General features: G+C 41.9%; 1 long non-coding RNA gene across 1 annotated transcript; it reads left to right on the top strand.

The window, feature by feature from the left end:
* The first annotated feature begins 357 nt into the window (after positions 1 to 357).
* LOC129380754 (uncharacterized) lies at positions 358 to 3,947 on the top strand. The gene is made up of 2 exons (XR_008608927.2): positions 358 to 1,303; positions 3,751 to 3,947. It is a non-coding gene; the product is annotated as an uncharacterized lncRNA (long non-coding RNA).
* Positions 3,948 to 15,116: the final 11,169 nt, after the last annotated feature.

The raw sequence follows: 15,116 nt of genomic DNA, 5'->3' as shown, positions 1-15,116 counted from the left end.
AAAAGCATTGATCCCACATTGGAACGAAAAAAATAATGTAAGTAATGCAAGAATATCATGCAATTATGGAACATTGAATAATCTTTAATTCCTCCGTTTCAGTGCATACAAATACATTTACCACGTACGTCTGCTTTGCTTCTTTCGCGTCGTCGTTGGTTGATACATCTTTTTTTGCTGTTTGACTAGTTGTGACACGTCGCAAACGTGCGATCGGTATGCTCAGCGACCTTTGCTAACTCAAAAGCAGCTGTGGACTCTACTCAGCGGCTCAGCCAAAAGCGGGCCGCGTCAGCTGCGGCTTCACAGCATTGCGTTCAGCTTTCCACCAAACGCTCACCGTCAGTGGGTGTTGGGCTGAAGTGAAGTATATATCGTGCCTCCGAGCGAATAACATCTAGATTGCACGTGCCGGGCTTGTATAGCTGGGATGAACATTTAATTTCACATAATTTCACGTTGTCGGCAATTGTTTTCCAGACCACTGCACGCAACAGCAACAATAGCGCACTAGGCACCAACTGTAACGACTAAAACATCACATGTTAGAGCACACGTCACTAAGTAGTCGCTGCGATAAAGTGCGCAGGATTCTTGAAGTGCTTAAAAAAGTACGCAAGAACTACTAGATATAATACACTGCAAGCAAGGTTACACGCTCTCCGGGTAAATTCTTCAACTCATCATTCATTGCCGCACCACCCTCATGCTCCGTACCTGCACTACTAAATTTTGTTCACCGACAGTTTACGCGCTGTTCCCCTTGTGCATTGTCACGTAGCTTATAGTTGTCACGACAAAAAAAGAAACCGGCACTTCCGCCCGAAAGGCCAAGCATAGCTTGTGATAGCAAATTAGGGAACAGCTATGCGAAGTAAGGATAGTAATTTTATCGGCCGTATCAACTTTTAAACATAGGCATATTAACTAAATTAACCGCCATGGTGTCACGCGCGCACAAGCAAACGCGAACACATCTCACTCGACGACCGCGGAAACTCGCTTTCAGAACGTTGGAGTGAGGAAGCGCGTCAGCAGCAGCGAGCGAACTGACCTATGTGTCCGTCTCGCATCAACGCAAACCAAGCCGCGAAAACACAGCACGTGGTGGATTCTGTCCCTGTCGCAGAAAGCTTTGAAGCTACAGACGCCCGGGCGCGCGCCGCCGCCCGCGCCGCCCGCAGTAGTTTCGGCGACGCCGGAGGCCCCATTTCGAACGTGCATTGTTCACCGCTCTTATGGGAGACCTGGGCTCTTGTCCTGGTTTTGGTGCCACGCAGCAGAACATGGTATCAGCAGCAAGGTAAGTCTGTGCCTCGGTTGTTATCGATAGGTGGCCCCTAGTCACTGAAAAAGAGATTGGCGATTGTTTGACGTACAGATATCAAAAACACTTGAGCGTTCTCCGTGGCACTTCGATCCCGTGCTGCAAATGTCGCTGCTGGGAGTTGTGTGTGTGTCGGCAAGTTAACGTTGCAGATTGGCATGCGTGGGTTAGCAACAACTCTGTTACCAACACCTTGCGAAGCTGTCTTAAAGCAAATTGTGTCGGACTATATACTATTGCCGTGAATGACTGTGTACAACTTATGTGCTGGTGTAAGCGTTTCGGCAGAGACATTGTTATATTAAAGCAATAGTTTTGTTCAATTTATCTCCATCAGGAATAGTACTACGCTCTGAAATGTTCAGAATTCGTCTTGCTAGAAAACGCTGTCACAAGATGTCGCCGCTAGTTTTCCTGGTTCCAGTTTTTTTAATGGGCCAATGTGGAGGTGTTTTTGAAGGGAACACACAACTTACCCTCACCTCACCCACTTCCAAGGCACGTGCAGAAAACTCGCGCGTCTCCCATCTCGAGATCGTCCGCAGAGAGAGGGAGAACTTAATTGTACGAAGTGGTTCGGTTTCAGAACATGTGCTGTCCACAAACAGTAGCCGCTTTTTCGGCAATCAGGATTGAGCTGACGCCGACGTGTACGTGCGACCAGGCCTTAACGCCACCACTGAAGTCAAAAGAGAAAGCTACCTTAAAGATGTTCGGCTTAGTGTACTTTTTTCTTACGTGAAGTTACTTCTATGCTTTTATTTGAAGTGCAAGCCATCGGTCGCAATAAACTGCAAGCGAGGTGGTTCGTCGCCTGCTGTGGTTTGTTGTGTTGGCTTGCGAGGCAGCGAAAAATCATAAACTTCGCCTTCAATGTACTGGGATGTCTCTATGGAACAGCTGGCACAGGTCATTCTCGCATCGAGCTGAGGATGAAGGGATGGGAAAGGAGGATTGCTTTATTGCCTGAAATACCTGTCGTCCGTGCGGACACTCGCCTGCTGAGTGTGCGTGGTGCAAACCTGCTAACGGCCCTTTAAAGGAAGCGGCTGACGGCGCTGTCACACTGAGAAAACAAAATACTAGCTGTGAGATTTACACAACGAAAATGCTTCGCCTATACCATATTTCAGCCTCTGTAAACTGCCCAATGCGTGTCTGGTTGCGATGAAGGTTTAACGTGGGCTCTTATTGGTCAGGTGCGCGCATTGTTGAAGAAAACGGCCTCACACATTTCTTACAGACTCACATAACTGCTATCACTTGGATTTCGATTTGTAATTTGATCATGAATATTTGGAGTTAGGCACGATTTTCAAGATTAAAAAAGTAGGGGGCATTAAAGTTGCTCAGATCTCCAGGGCCATCTTTGGTCCATTCAGCAAGCTCGGGAAGCTACCGAGAGACAGGCTTTCTCTGCTGCCCCCTACGCGGCTTAGACCCAGCCCATCAATTTGCAGGATATTCAATAATGTAGTCACACACAAAGATAAAATATCAATGCCTCCAAATTTCCCATATGAAGTGCGCCTAGGGCTTAAAAAGCGGGTAATTAAATTTTTCTCGTTAATTATTCTTCTCGTACGTTATTTGCGCCAAAGTATGTCTGCCTTGACGTGGAACTAACCTGCAAAAATACCCCTTACGCTACACTAACAACCTTTTTATACAAAATCTATATAAGTGAGGTGCGCGCATTGTTGATTGAAGAAGGCCTCACATACATCTTACAAACTCACATGACTACTATTGCTTGGATTGAGCGTTGTAATTAGAATATGAATATCTCGAATTAGGCCCGATCTTCAACACTAAAAAATAGCGGTGCATTAACATGTGAGTGCCTCCGAATAAGCCATATAAACGATTGCCATGAGGTCTCGTATAAAAAGTTAATTAAATTAAAAACACCATGTGTTTAAATTGCATGCATGTAAATTAACACCATGTGCAATAGATTGCACATTTAAGGAGCATTATTTTTGAGAAATAGCGCAGTTTGTAAAGTAATTCCTTGAATTTGTGTTTGCAATAGAATTTGTTATAATTCGCAATTATGTGCACTTAACAGCATTTATAATATTAATAGGAGCTGTAACCATTTTTATGGAACTGTATTGGCTCACTTTGACTGAGCGTAAGTTTAAGGTAGTATAACTTGGTAGCAGGAAGTGGTAGCCTTCACGTGCGTCCGAAACCAACCACGAGCTCGAGGGCTTACAGTATCGTAGCTCATGTTCAGACGCCGCATAAAGTCATTGTATAAGATAAAGAATTCCCTCAACTGTATAACTGCAGCAGGAGTCCCACGTAACAAACCAGCGCTTGTGTTTTTACTTCACTAGCTAGTCAGTTAATGAAACCCTTACACATGTCTTCGCTGCTCACAGGACTACAAATCCTGCTCGTAACTTCGTTTGCAGATGGACAGAGACGTCGCTGTATGGAATCAGAAGACCTTTAAGAAGCCTGTTTTGCTGGAAGAAGATAACAACATCAAGGAATTCAGAAATTCGTACAACCAATTTTACAGCAAGAACAGTCCGACATGGCAACAAGTGAAACGAAAGAGCTTGTCCTGGTGATACGGGGACGACTGTGAATAGAAGTCAACTCTTTGTTCTTGGTATATATCTGTGCTGACTTTAAAGATTTTTGATGCGTTAGCATTCTTAGGGCACTTCACGCACTTTCATGGTCTGTCTGTCTGTCTGTCTGTCTGTCTGTCTGTGCTTGTCTTGCATGTGTGTTTGGAATGCGTTTTGAATGTAATTTTTTTCCTGTATTTGGGGGGGGGGGGGTATTGAAGCGCAATTCGCACGCAGGGGATATTTTTCTGAATGTGTGATTGTGTGTATTTCTTAACATTTCTTGCTAGGGGGTGTGCAAATGTTTGAAATGCTATTCGATTTGACGTTTATTTGAGGTTGTCAAATACTAATTTCTACCGAATGCTAACAGGGCTGACAAACATTGTTGCAATTGATACGGAGAAAGACTGATGCACATGAAGACCCTTCAAAGTGAATTTCCCGCAGAGCGGCTGCAGTTGCTAAGCAGAGGCAACATTTTATGAGCGGATGTGTGGAGAAAGTCACTTCCGCAATTATTTCCATCCATCAAATAAGTAGGCGCAGCGACTTGCTGTTGGGTCAATCTCACCATGTTTGTATTTCTGTAAAGGGGCCCTGAACCACGTTTTGTTGAAGTGGAGACAGGCATTTGAAGTGAAAATAGGCTATTTGAGAAAAAGTTTGCGCAAGAAGTACTCGAATGCGTCCTGCAAAAGCGGAGTTATTGGTTCTCGAACTCCGTCGTGCTTCCACTCCTTTTTCAATGCCTTGCACTGCGAAGGCTACGGCGGAGTGGGGCGTGCCCACAAAGTTCCGCCTTTTAAATGATACTGTGGCACGCAGTTAAAATATAATTTTGGATGTTAACGTACACACCATGACTTCCGATTTCGGTGCCTACGGCGCGCTAAACGTAAGCCAAACGCCATTGTCCACAGCGAGCTCCAGTGCGCTTAGTCAATGGACTCGTGGCGGCAACCCGTGGCGGTCGTGGTATCTACGCTACACAGCAGACCGCAGCCACCAATGGCAGCGACGAATGGGAATCCAGTTTATTATGAAATAAAGTGTCCAGAGGAAAATGAAGAGCAGGATTCTCTTCAAAAGAGAGCGTTTGAGAGAAAGGTCATTTCGCGTTCCGCTAGCGGGCTCCACGCACCGACAGCAAAACTTAACTGAGATGTTCACAACAGCGTGTGCTACCTGCGGACTATGTTATTTCACCGAGCCTGACGGGTGGTTCAGGGCCCCTTTAAGGAGGTGTGCAGTGTTGTAGTATTACACTTAGCTCCTTCAACTATCACGACACTACAACAGACGTGTGGTCTTCTTTTTCTAATTACTATCGGTGTCATGAAGCGCCAGCTACAATCAGGTGTCAATTGTTTCTCATAAACAACCTTCTCAGTTGAACAAACTTCGAGAGTAGCAGTATCACATGTATGAATTAACGTAAGCTTGTTTGCCAAAGGGACTCCGTGCAACCCTGATACTACTTCAGTTTGCTTTGAGATCGGAAATATTCGATTGAATATTCGAACATCCCTAGATTTTACTGATATTGTGTCGATTGACGTAAATACAGAAAAGAAGCTTGTCATAACAAATTAACAACCGCTTATGTTGCTGTTTTCAGTGCTTCGTCGGACACTCCAAAATTTGGTTGTCACAAAAAGAAATTAATGGCGAGAAATAGGAATTAGAAACACTGTATTGCAAGTGCTAAGATTACGATAGCGATATGTTAAAAGCCCCATTATTGTAGGGAACAGCTACGCAGTTATGGAATCAGCTTGAGCAGAATTGTTAGAGCTACAAACTGTCGGCAAATCACCAAAAATGGGTAATGTTGCGGTTGATTCCTGTACATAAACATTTACCATTATGGCTGACGTTAATTTTTAAATAACAATGACATGTACAAGGGATGTATTGTTTCCGGCTTTGCAGAAGTCACCATTTTATTTAAAAAGTAGTCGACAATTCATAACACAAGAAGTTGTGCGGGGCTCATGTCGCGCAGTTTCACCTAGTCATAGCTGCAATACATTCGCTAGGGAATAGCAATCAGGAACACTCCCATCTTCTAAGTACAAGGCACTTGGACATCAAGAAAATCTCAAACATTGTTTCGCATCAAGCACTGCCTGCATAAACAAGCCTCTTCAAGGATTTCTCTTCAGTTTATATCTTTTCCCCACTAAGAAAACAAAAGCAACCATAGGAAATAATAAAATAATAATCTGGGAGCCTAGAAACAAACAAAGGTAAAACGTTAACCATGTGATTACCATGTGATTGGCACACCTAGAGGTGTAAAAGTATTAGAGAATTCAAAAAAATAAAATAATGCACCCTGTTTAATTCGGAAAACGGGCTAGGCTATTTCCAGAGTCTGTATTCTATATATATATATATATAGTGCAAGAAATTTAGCCAATGAATTGGTGAAAGGTTAACAAAAGCACAGCAGTAAAGGAAGTAGGCAAGGAATCAGAATAAGAATCAGAGACAGTTTTTATTTTCCTCAAGGAAAAATGGAACCCAGACAAATAGCTTCTCATTGAGCAGCTTGATGAGGCCTGGGGCCCTACAGGTAGCGGCAACAGCGGCAAAACAGCAGTGTATGTCGTACACCTATGCGAGAAAAAAAAAGCAACACGAAAAAAAGAAACTGCTCGCACCAAGCTGTGAAGAAATGGAAAAAAAAATACAAATACATACACCAATACAAAACTATATTGTACACTGACATGTTATATTCACACGTACACGCGCAAACACCCGTAGAAGTGGCGCGCATACGCCCATGTATACGCATATATATATATATATATATATATATATATATATATATATATTATTTACAAATACTGCAGGCCCTACTCGGGCCCAAGCAGGAGTGGGTACATACAGCAACGTAAATTACAACTGTCAATTACCAAATGAGAACACAACAAAAATATGTACATACATTATTGTAATACTATACGTCACAAAAATAAACATCAACATACAACAGTGCAATGCATAAACAAAATCACAATGAAAAAGCGTAACGCAAAAGGAGCTGCTTTCATTGTGGCAATTTAGAGGTCAAAGAAAGGGTTATTTGAAAGCTGAACGAACGATTCTGTTGTATTATCGTTAACTGCTTCTTCGGGTAATTTATTCCATAGTGAAATTGCATGGGGAAAAACAGAATATTGATGGATGTTGAGATTACTAAATGGTTGCTTAATTCTTTTGTTGTGGTTTGTACGAGCAGACCGCATGGGGGGCTCAGGTAAATAACATTCACGCGGTATTTTGTAGCGACCATGGTACAGTTGATATAAAAATTTGATGCGAAATACAATTCTGCGATGAGCTAGTTTTTCAATTTCGCCCTGTTGCGAAGAACGGACACGCTAGAAAAACGCGAGTATGTGGAGTATATAAACCGCAAAGCTAAATTTTGCACTCTTTCTATTTTCTTGATTAAATATTTTTGATAAGGGCTCCAGATCAAATCCGCATATTCTAATTTCTGTCTTACAAGTGCTTTGTATGCTGTTAACTTAACGGTCGATGAGCTACGGCGCAATTTCCGTTTCAAAAATGCCAGCTTTTTTAGCGCGTTCCTGCAAACGTTTTCTATATGGGGTTCCCAACTTAAATTGCTTGTGAGTGTAACACCTAAATACTTCACTCGCTGGGTTTTATGTATGTAAGGATTATAATAACATAAGCAAAATCTAAGGGTTCTTTCTAGTTGGTAAATGTAATAGTTGTCGTCTTCAAAGTATTTAGCTTCAATCCCCATGTTTCATACCATACGCTAGTTGAGTGCAACGCCTCATTAAGTCTTACTTGGTCGGAGTCATGATTTACATTAGTATAAACAACATAATCGTCCGCAAGCAACCGGATCTTCACAGGCGATTGAACAAATAAATAGATGTCATTGATATAAACTAAGAACAACAAAGGACCAAGAACTGACCCCTGTGGCACCCCTGAGTGCACTTCCAATGTACCAGAAGCGCAGTCTTTAACAGCAACGTATTGTTTTCTTGAGGACAAATAAGATTCTATCCAACGGATGATATTGCGTTCAATGCCCATAGAGAGCAGTTTAGTTACTAAATCGGCATGCGGAACTACATCTAGCACTTGGGAAAAGTCCAAAAACAGTGCATCGATTTGACCCCTCATATTCAGTGCATTCATAAAATCATCCGTTATCTCAGCTGTGTTATTGTGGATAAACCAGCCCTAAATCCATGTTGATTTGCATGAAGTAAATGATTATTCTCTAAATGTGTTATAATCGCTTTAAATAAAATGTGTTCTAGCAGTTTACAAGTTGTGGGTGTTAAGGAAACTGGTCTGTAATTATTTAGTTCTAAAGGGGATCCAGATTTGTGAATCGGAACTATCCTTGCAAAGCGCCAGTCATCCGCTATCACACAGGATTCTAACGATGTTTTATATATTACATATAAGCACTCTGCTACCCAGATTGCGTATCTGTTGAGGAAAACATTAGATATTTTGTTCGGACCTGATGACTTTTTTTATGTCTAGATTACGCAGAAAACTAAGAATGCCGTTTTTGCTTAAATCTACTTCGGGCATCGGATTACGAAGCGTGTAAGGTTGCAAGTGCGTGTGCGATGCGTTGATAGTAAACACCGATTGAAAAAAACGCGTTAAATTCATTAGCGATGGTCAAAGGATCGTCAATGCTTATGCCAGATGTTCTGATCTCTGTGATGCCGCTTTTATCTTTAGATAAATATTGCCAGAATTTCCTTGGTTGCTCCGACATGAAAGAAGTCAATGTAGAAGAAAAGAACTGATCTCTTGCAGCGCGCACTTTATCTTTGGAAGTGCGCACTAGACTTACAAGTTGTTTCCTGTCACCACGTTTTCGAGAGCGTTTTATTTTGCGTTTCAGATGTATCACATTACGATCTATCCACGGGTACTCCCTGTTGATGCGCTTTTTTTTAAAGGCACGTACGTGCTTTCACAGTGCATGACTATGTCTTGAAACTTTGACCACAGCACACTAACGTCATTTGTCTCATTAAAGGAAGGAAATAAAGATTCCATACAACTAATAATTCCGTCATCATCAGCATGCGTATAGTCTCTTACAAATTTGTCAGAAGGTTTAACATACGATCGCAAGCCCGAAATAGGACACTCAAGAACAAGCAACTGATGATCAGATATACCGTCCCTGACACTGACTGAGCAGTCTGGAAGCGAGCTACTTGCAAACGCAAGGCCAAGTACAGCAGAGCTGGAAATTCTTGTAGCATCCAAAACCAACTGGGTCAACGAAAACGTAAATGCAGTTAGTAGTAATGATTCAGCATTTTTGGAATCTTTGCCGTCATGAGAAAGGTTGCACTAGTTAATTCCGGGAAGGTTAAAATGTCGTGTTATAAGGATGTATGAACGCGAATTTGTATATTGCAGCAAATAACCATACAAGGAATCTAAGTATTCCTGAGGAGCATTCGGAGGTCGATAGACCCTCCTAATAATATAGTTTTACCAAAAACTTTACTTTGCACCATATGCTTTCATGATCATTGATGCCGTTTAAGCGTGTGAATTTAATGTTAGTCTTTATTGCAATTGCAACTCCGCCACCCCTTGATCCTCTGTCCTTACGGAGAAGCGTGTACGAAGGAGGCATTATTTCTGAATTTTGCACATCGGAATGCAGCCAGGTTTCAGTTACCACTATCTTCAAGGCTCTGGATCTCATTCAGTACACTGCGTGCGTTCAACGAGACAAGCCGTAGCGTCTTGACGGATTCCCGTCATTTGTTATTTACCTTAGGCGTGTTCGCACGTGTGGGTCGGTGAGAGGACGTTTCGGGTTGGGCAGGCGCAGATGATTTCTACAACTCTACTCTGCGATTGCGCATTGCGTCCCATACGTAAAGCCTGTCATCAACTTTGAGCATATCGAAACGAAGGAAAACCTTGGGACCACTGTTCTTTTCTGCAGCCGCTGAACGCCACAATTTTGCACGAATATCCCGAATGTTTTTTAAAGAATCCTCCGATATAGCTATTTTTATACGCTTTCATTTTAAGCAGGATGACATAACCTTAGTTTTGTCTAGGTAGTTAAAAAATCTCAATATGATCGGACGATGTCGCTGTGCATGTTTTAGGCCAATTCGGTGAGTACGCTCTATTGAGTTTGCTTCAACACCTAGAATCTTTTTAAAAATTTCTTCGTCAACCTTCCGCTCCAGTTTTTCTGAGTCCTCCTCTGAATCTTCCTTTACTCCATATACTACGATACTGTTGCGACGACTTCTGTTTTCGATATCATCTACCTTTTTGGTTAACTCAAGAACTAGTTAGTTCGTGTTATTGCAAGCTTCGTCCACTTTCTCCAACCTTCGCTCACATTGCTCAATTCGGCACAGTTCTTTCTCAATTTTGGTAATCCTGATTTGAATATCCTCGACTGTCGATTCTACCTGTTTCAGATTATTAGTCAGCGAAGCTAGAGTCTTATTAGTCTTTGTTTGCTCTTTCAAAATTTTCTTAAGTAATTGGTTGTTTAACTGTGTCTCAGACTCTGAATCAGACGTAGGACCAGGATTTAGCTCTATGTCTCCGGATGTTAGTAGCAATAACTTGATCACATGCAAACAGTTACATAATAGACCAAAGAAACACTGTTGGCTTGGCAACACCGTCATTATAACTGTATCATCTGTAATAGACGAAGTTAGATACTTGTCACCAACCTGGGCAAAAAGAATCGGGATCAGCATCTTTCTGCAACCGGTGTTACCAAGCCCACTGAAGGAATCTTGAAAGAGCCTCCAGTATTTATGCTTGAAGTGGTCGCTATCCGATGATGTCGCCGAGCTGATACGCTGATAGGCTTGCTGCACGTGGGGCGTTGTTTCTTGGATGAGCCGTGGCGATGGCGTGATGACCAAATCAGCCGGCGCATGCTCATCAGGAGTCCTTTAGAACGGAGGGTCCGTTGATCCAACGGCGAAGTGCGCCCGGCAGGCGATCTGGACAAAAAGAAATGGATCAGCATCCTTCTGCAACCGGTGTTACCAAGCCCACTCAGCGGTTATATTTATGTATATATATATATATATATATATATATATATATATATATATATATATATATATATATATATATATATATATATATATATATATATACATTCACGTATACACACGCACATGGCATACATACACGCCACTCTAGTGCCCACATGTATACCTTCAAGTTAAATATTTTATGTAGAATAAACTGCTACAGAAACGGATAGCGAGAGAGAAAGAAAGTGAAATGCCTCCAAATCATTCCAAGCCAATCCATACAAAACAAAGCACAATGCCGAATGTTAACTATATGAAATAAATCTGCTGCTGATTAAGAAGTTCTGTTTAAAAAGTATTCCATTGAAGCACGTTTATTTCATGGGAGGCCATCAATTAAGGTTGTATTAGCGTTCAGGGTGTAAGGTATTACATACTTTAACATAATCAGTTCAACTAAACTGCCGTGTTCATTTATATGGAATTTAACAAACAAACAACGGTTTCTAACAAGAGCTAGAAAGAGCCACACAGAAAAATACAATCGTAGGTATATTTCACCACAAAAAGGCAGTGAAGTCGCCCTGAAAAGTGAGACCAATACGTCCCACTGTCCATCAAGGAGTTAAGGCACTATACAGCGGAAACATGTCGCTGCTAAAAATTGCATAGTAAATGCAAATCCTATTTCAAGATTTCCTGAAATATTTTACGAAATACAAGCACTAGTTTCAAGGCTTGAGGGCACTACAGAACTATATATGAATTCAAAAAGAAATAAAAAGGTTTATATTGCACCATCCGGCTGGAAGAAATATGTCATTGCATAAAATTGTCTAATATGTCTGCAGCATATTTTAAGATTTTCTGTAACAGCAAATAATAAACGTAAATACACACCGCTTCATTGTGGTGCCCCACTTGACTAGTTGTGAAGCATGCGGACTCCACAGCACTACGAATTAAAAAAACAAAATTTTTTTATTGCACCATCCGGCTGAAAGAAACATGCCATTCCATAAAATTGTATATAAGTGTACAGGACATTTTAGGATTTTCTACAACAATTATACATAAATACACACACCTTCATTTTGATGTCACACCTCACTAGTTTCAAAGCGTGCATACATCTGAATGCTTGCCGCACCTTTGTTACCAATTCTTGATAGTATTTGATGCAAAAAGTACAATAGTTTAATTTTTGCCAGTACGTGTAAGGGCACAGCCATGACAAAAGTGGGCGCAAACAAGAATTTAAGGACCAGAACATTGAAGTTCTACCAGTGCCTATCACAAAACCGTCCTCAAAAAGAAAAAAAAGATAACACGTGAGCTGCCTAAAATAAAACTTCCGATCCTCATATATCTCCATATAAACATGGCTACGCTACTGACTGCATAAAGTTATTCGGATGACAAATTAGGCCAGTTGGTAACAATGCATTGCAAGCAGCACAACTAAAGACACGAAAGAGAAGAAGCACTTATATGTAGTGAACTACCGATTAAAGTTTACAAACAAACTTTCTGCAACGTGGCGCACACATAGAGCCTGATACAAGATTAAAATAAAACCAATAAAATTTCCAATAGAATGGAAATGAAATGAAAACCTCAGCCCAACAAGTTTCACTTCCCGTACAAAAATGTCAATTCCACATTTCAAAAAGAAATAGAAGAGTGCTTATCAAGAGCCATACCTTAGCTTTTTCCTTTAAACGTCTGCGCTATTTCATAGACCCGCGTGCGGGAAATATATGCCCTCTAAATAAAAGTACGTCCAGAATGACAGGAATAACACCATGTCTTTTAATCATTTATCCCTGGCTGTGGCAGATGCATTTCAATTGAAGCGAAATGCAATAATACTCATTTAGCCTGCTTTCTGTGCATGGTACACCCAGATGGTCAAAGTTAGTTGTGAGACGTCCACTGCAGCATCCCTCATAACCCACTCTGCAGTTCCGGGCATATGAAGCCCCATAACTCTTTTAGCCTCATTTGACAGAACACTCTGACATAACATTCCTGCGAACGCATGAAAAGGGCTCCTCATACCTTACGCTCTCCCCTGCTGACATAGCCTATTGCATGTTTGATTTCACGCAATGTAAGAACACAGCTTGCAAAGAGACAAGTGAGGTGGGTAGCAATTCTGTCTGCAAATTAGAAGATGGCTGCACGGCACGAACACAGCTGAAATCTCAAACTGAACCCCGCATGCCCATCCTCTCATACGGTCACTGCTTTCAAAAGAATCGAGGTCGCAACGCAAATGCCTCTAGATAAGACACTGCCTGCAAAACTACCCATTATGGCACCCAACTTCGATAAGTAAACCAATGCAGGACGGGCAATACCACCGTTTGGGAGTGCGCCACACAGGAAAAATGAAGAGAGAAGTAGGTGGGGCTCGTGGTGTAAACATGGCAAGGGACCTTGACAACGTTATAGGAAACGGTACGGAAGGAATGACGCTTGTATATGCTAGTCAAGACAAAGGGGGGAGCATTTAAACCAGCACCAGCAGTAAAGCTTGCTTCCTAGCAACATTACAAGATGACATTTCAGTTTATCCTGCCTCTTCTAATAATGAACGAATTTGAAAAGTTGTAGTAAAATATTTCAGCGTTCGATTTAGTAGATAGCGTTCTGCAACTTCAGTGTATAACTAAAATTTGCGATTGCTGCTGGTGAGAGGCCCTTTTAAGTGTTGCTGCTTGTAGGCACATGGCAAAATACTACTAAGCACATGGCAAAACACTACTAAGGACAGTTCACAGAAAGTCACATCTTTTTCCTCGGTGCCCGCTTAATTCCTTTGCGAGTGCAATGAAACCACTTGTAAGGACAATTTTTGCCATCGCAAGCACACATCTTTCCTCTTTCTGGGCCCCTGAAGTAGCAGAATGTGGCTGCTCAACCACCACTTCCCGCTGTGGAGGAGTCATCATTGTTCGTGAAAAACCCCGCAAACAGCTCTAGGAGACCAACATGGGTGAAAAACATGTCACGGCTCTGAATATTTTAATTAAAGGGACACTAAAGCGAAACAATAAATCACTTTGGACTAAGGAAGCATTGTTTGAAAACCCTGCAGGCAGACATTTCAAAAGAATAGTTTGATTATTTGATGCGAAAATGAAGGTCCAAGTATCAGTATTGAATTTTGCGCCGAAACCACAGCGCCGGTATGTCAGCGTGACGTTAGGGATTCCAAAGTATGTTTTCGCATTTGGGCCGCGTTGGCTGAATAAAGGTTCCCGAAACTTGCCATGTTTAATATTTGGTTCCTTTAGGACACAATGTAGTCAATCTGTACCGCTATATATATAATTAGTAGGCCCTAGAAGATGCCATCAAAATCCCAGGCGTCACAGCCCCCAGGTGCGGGAACATAAGTAGGCGTCGCCACCCGTATTTCGTTCTTGCGCTTTTTCTGGCTTGCCAAACGTCTTGTTGTTGTAAGCGTGGTGTTTTTGGTGTTATATAACGGTAATTTACTGATGCAGAAGAAGTCAATTTTTACTTTAGTGCCCCTTAATAAATGTGTGTCCTTCACCTCTCTTTTAATGTGAAGCAACGCTGGCGCCCACACGACACAATCACAGTATTTAACACAACACACTAGAATCTTCGTTTGGAAATGAAAGTAACACTCATGTGTGCTTTTCATGTGAAGCACTCCGCTGATTTGCTCAAAGCAACGGTTAGAAGTGTTTATTGTTCGCAAAATGGGGCGGGGGGGGTCACAATGGGCAGCAGAATATGGACACTTACCTGAGTTCAACAATATAACAACCACAGCACGCACAACTAACAAATGAATCGGGGATCACTGCAAGGTGTGGCTCTTTCACACACACAGAAAGTACCCGTTCTTCTATGAAAAAATCCTTGTGCTTTTGTATTGCTTCCTCATTGTAGCTAGAAAAATTCTAGCTTCTCATGCAACATGAATAAACAGAAAATGAGACATACACCCAGACGTAACCAAGTGCTACAAAGAAAACCGATACGGGTTCGTTGAAAGAAAAGCTTCGCAGTTGAAGAGAAATTCGTCCTGGTCCGGGACTCGAACCCGGGACCACAGCCATTCCGGGGCAGCCGATCTACCATCTGAGC

The sequence above is a fragment of the Dermacentor andersoni genome, chromosome 1 (genome assembly GCF_023375885.2).
Source record: "Dermacentor andersoni chromosome 1, qqDerAnde1_hic_scaffold, whole genome shotgun sequence".
In the NCBI taxonomy this organism is placed as follows: Eukaryota; Metazoa; Arthropoda; class Arachnida; order Ixodida; family Ixodidae; genus Dermacentor; species Dermacentor andersoni.
This window is presented reverse-complemented; position numbering and strand designations above follow the sequence as displayed.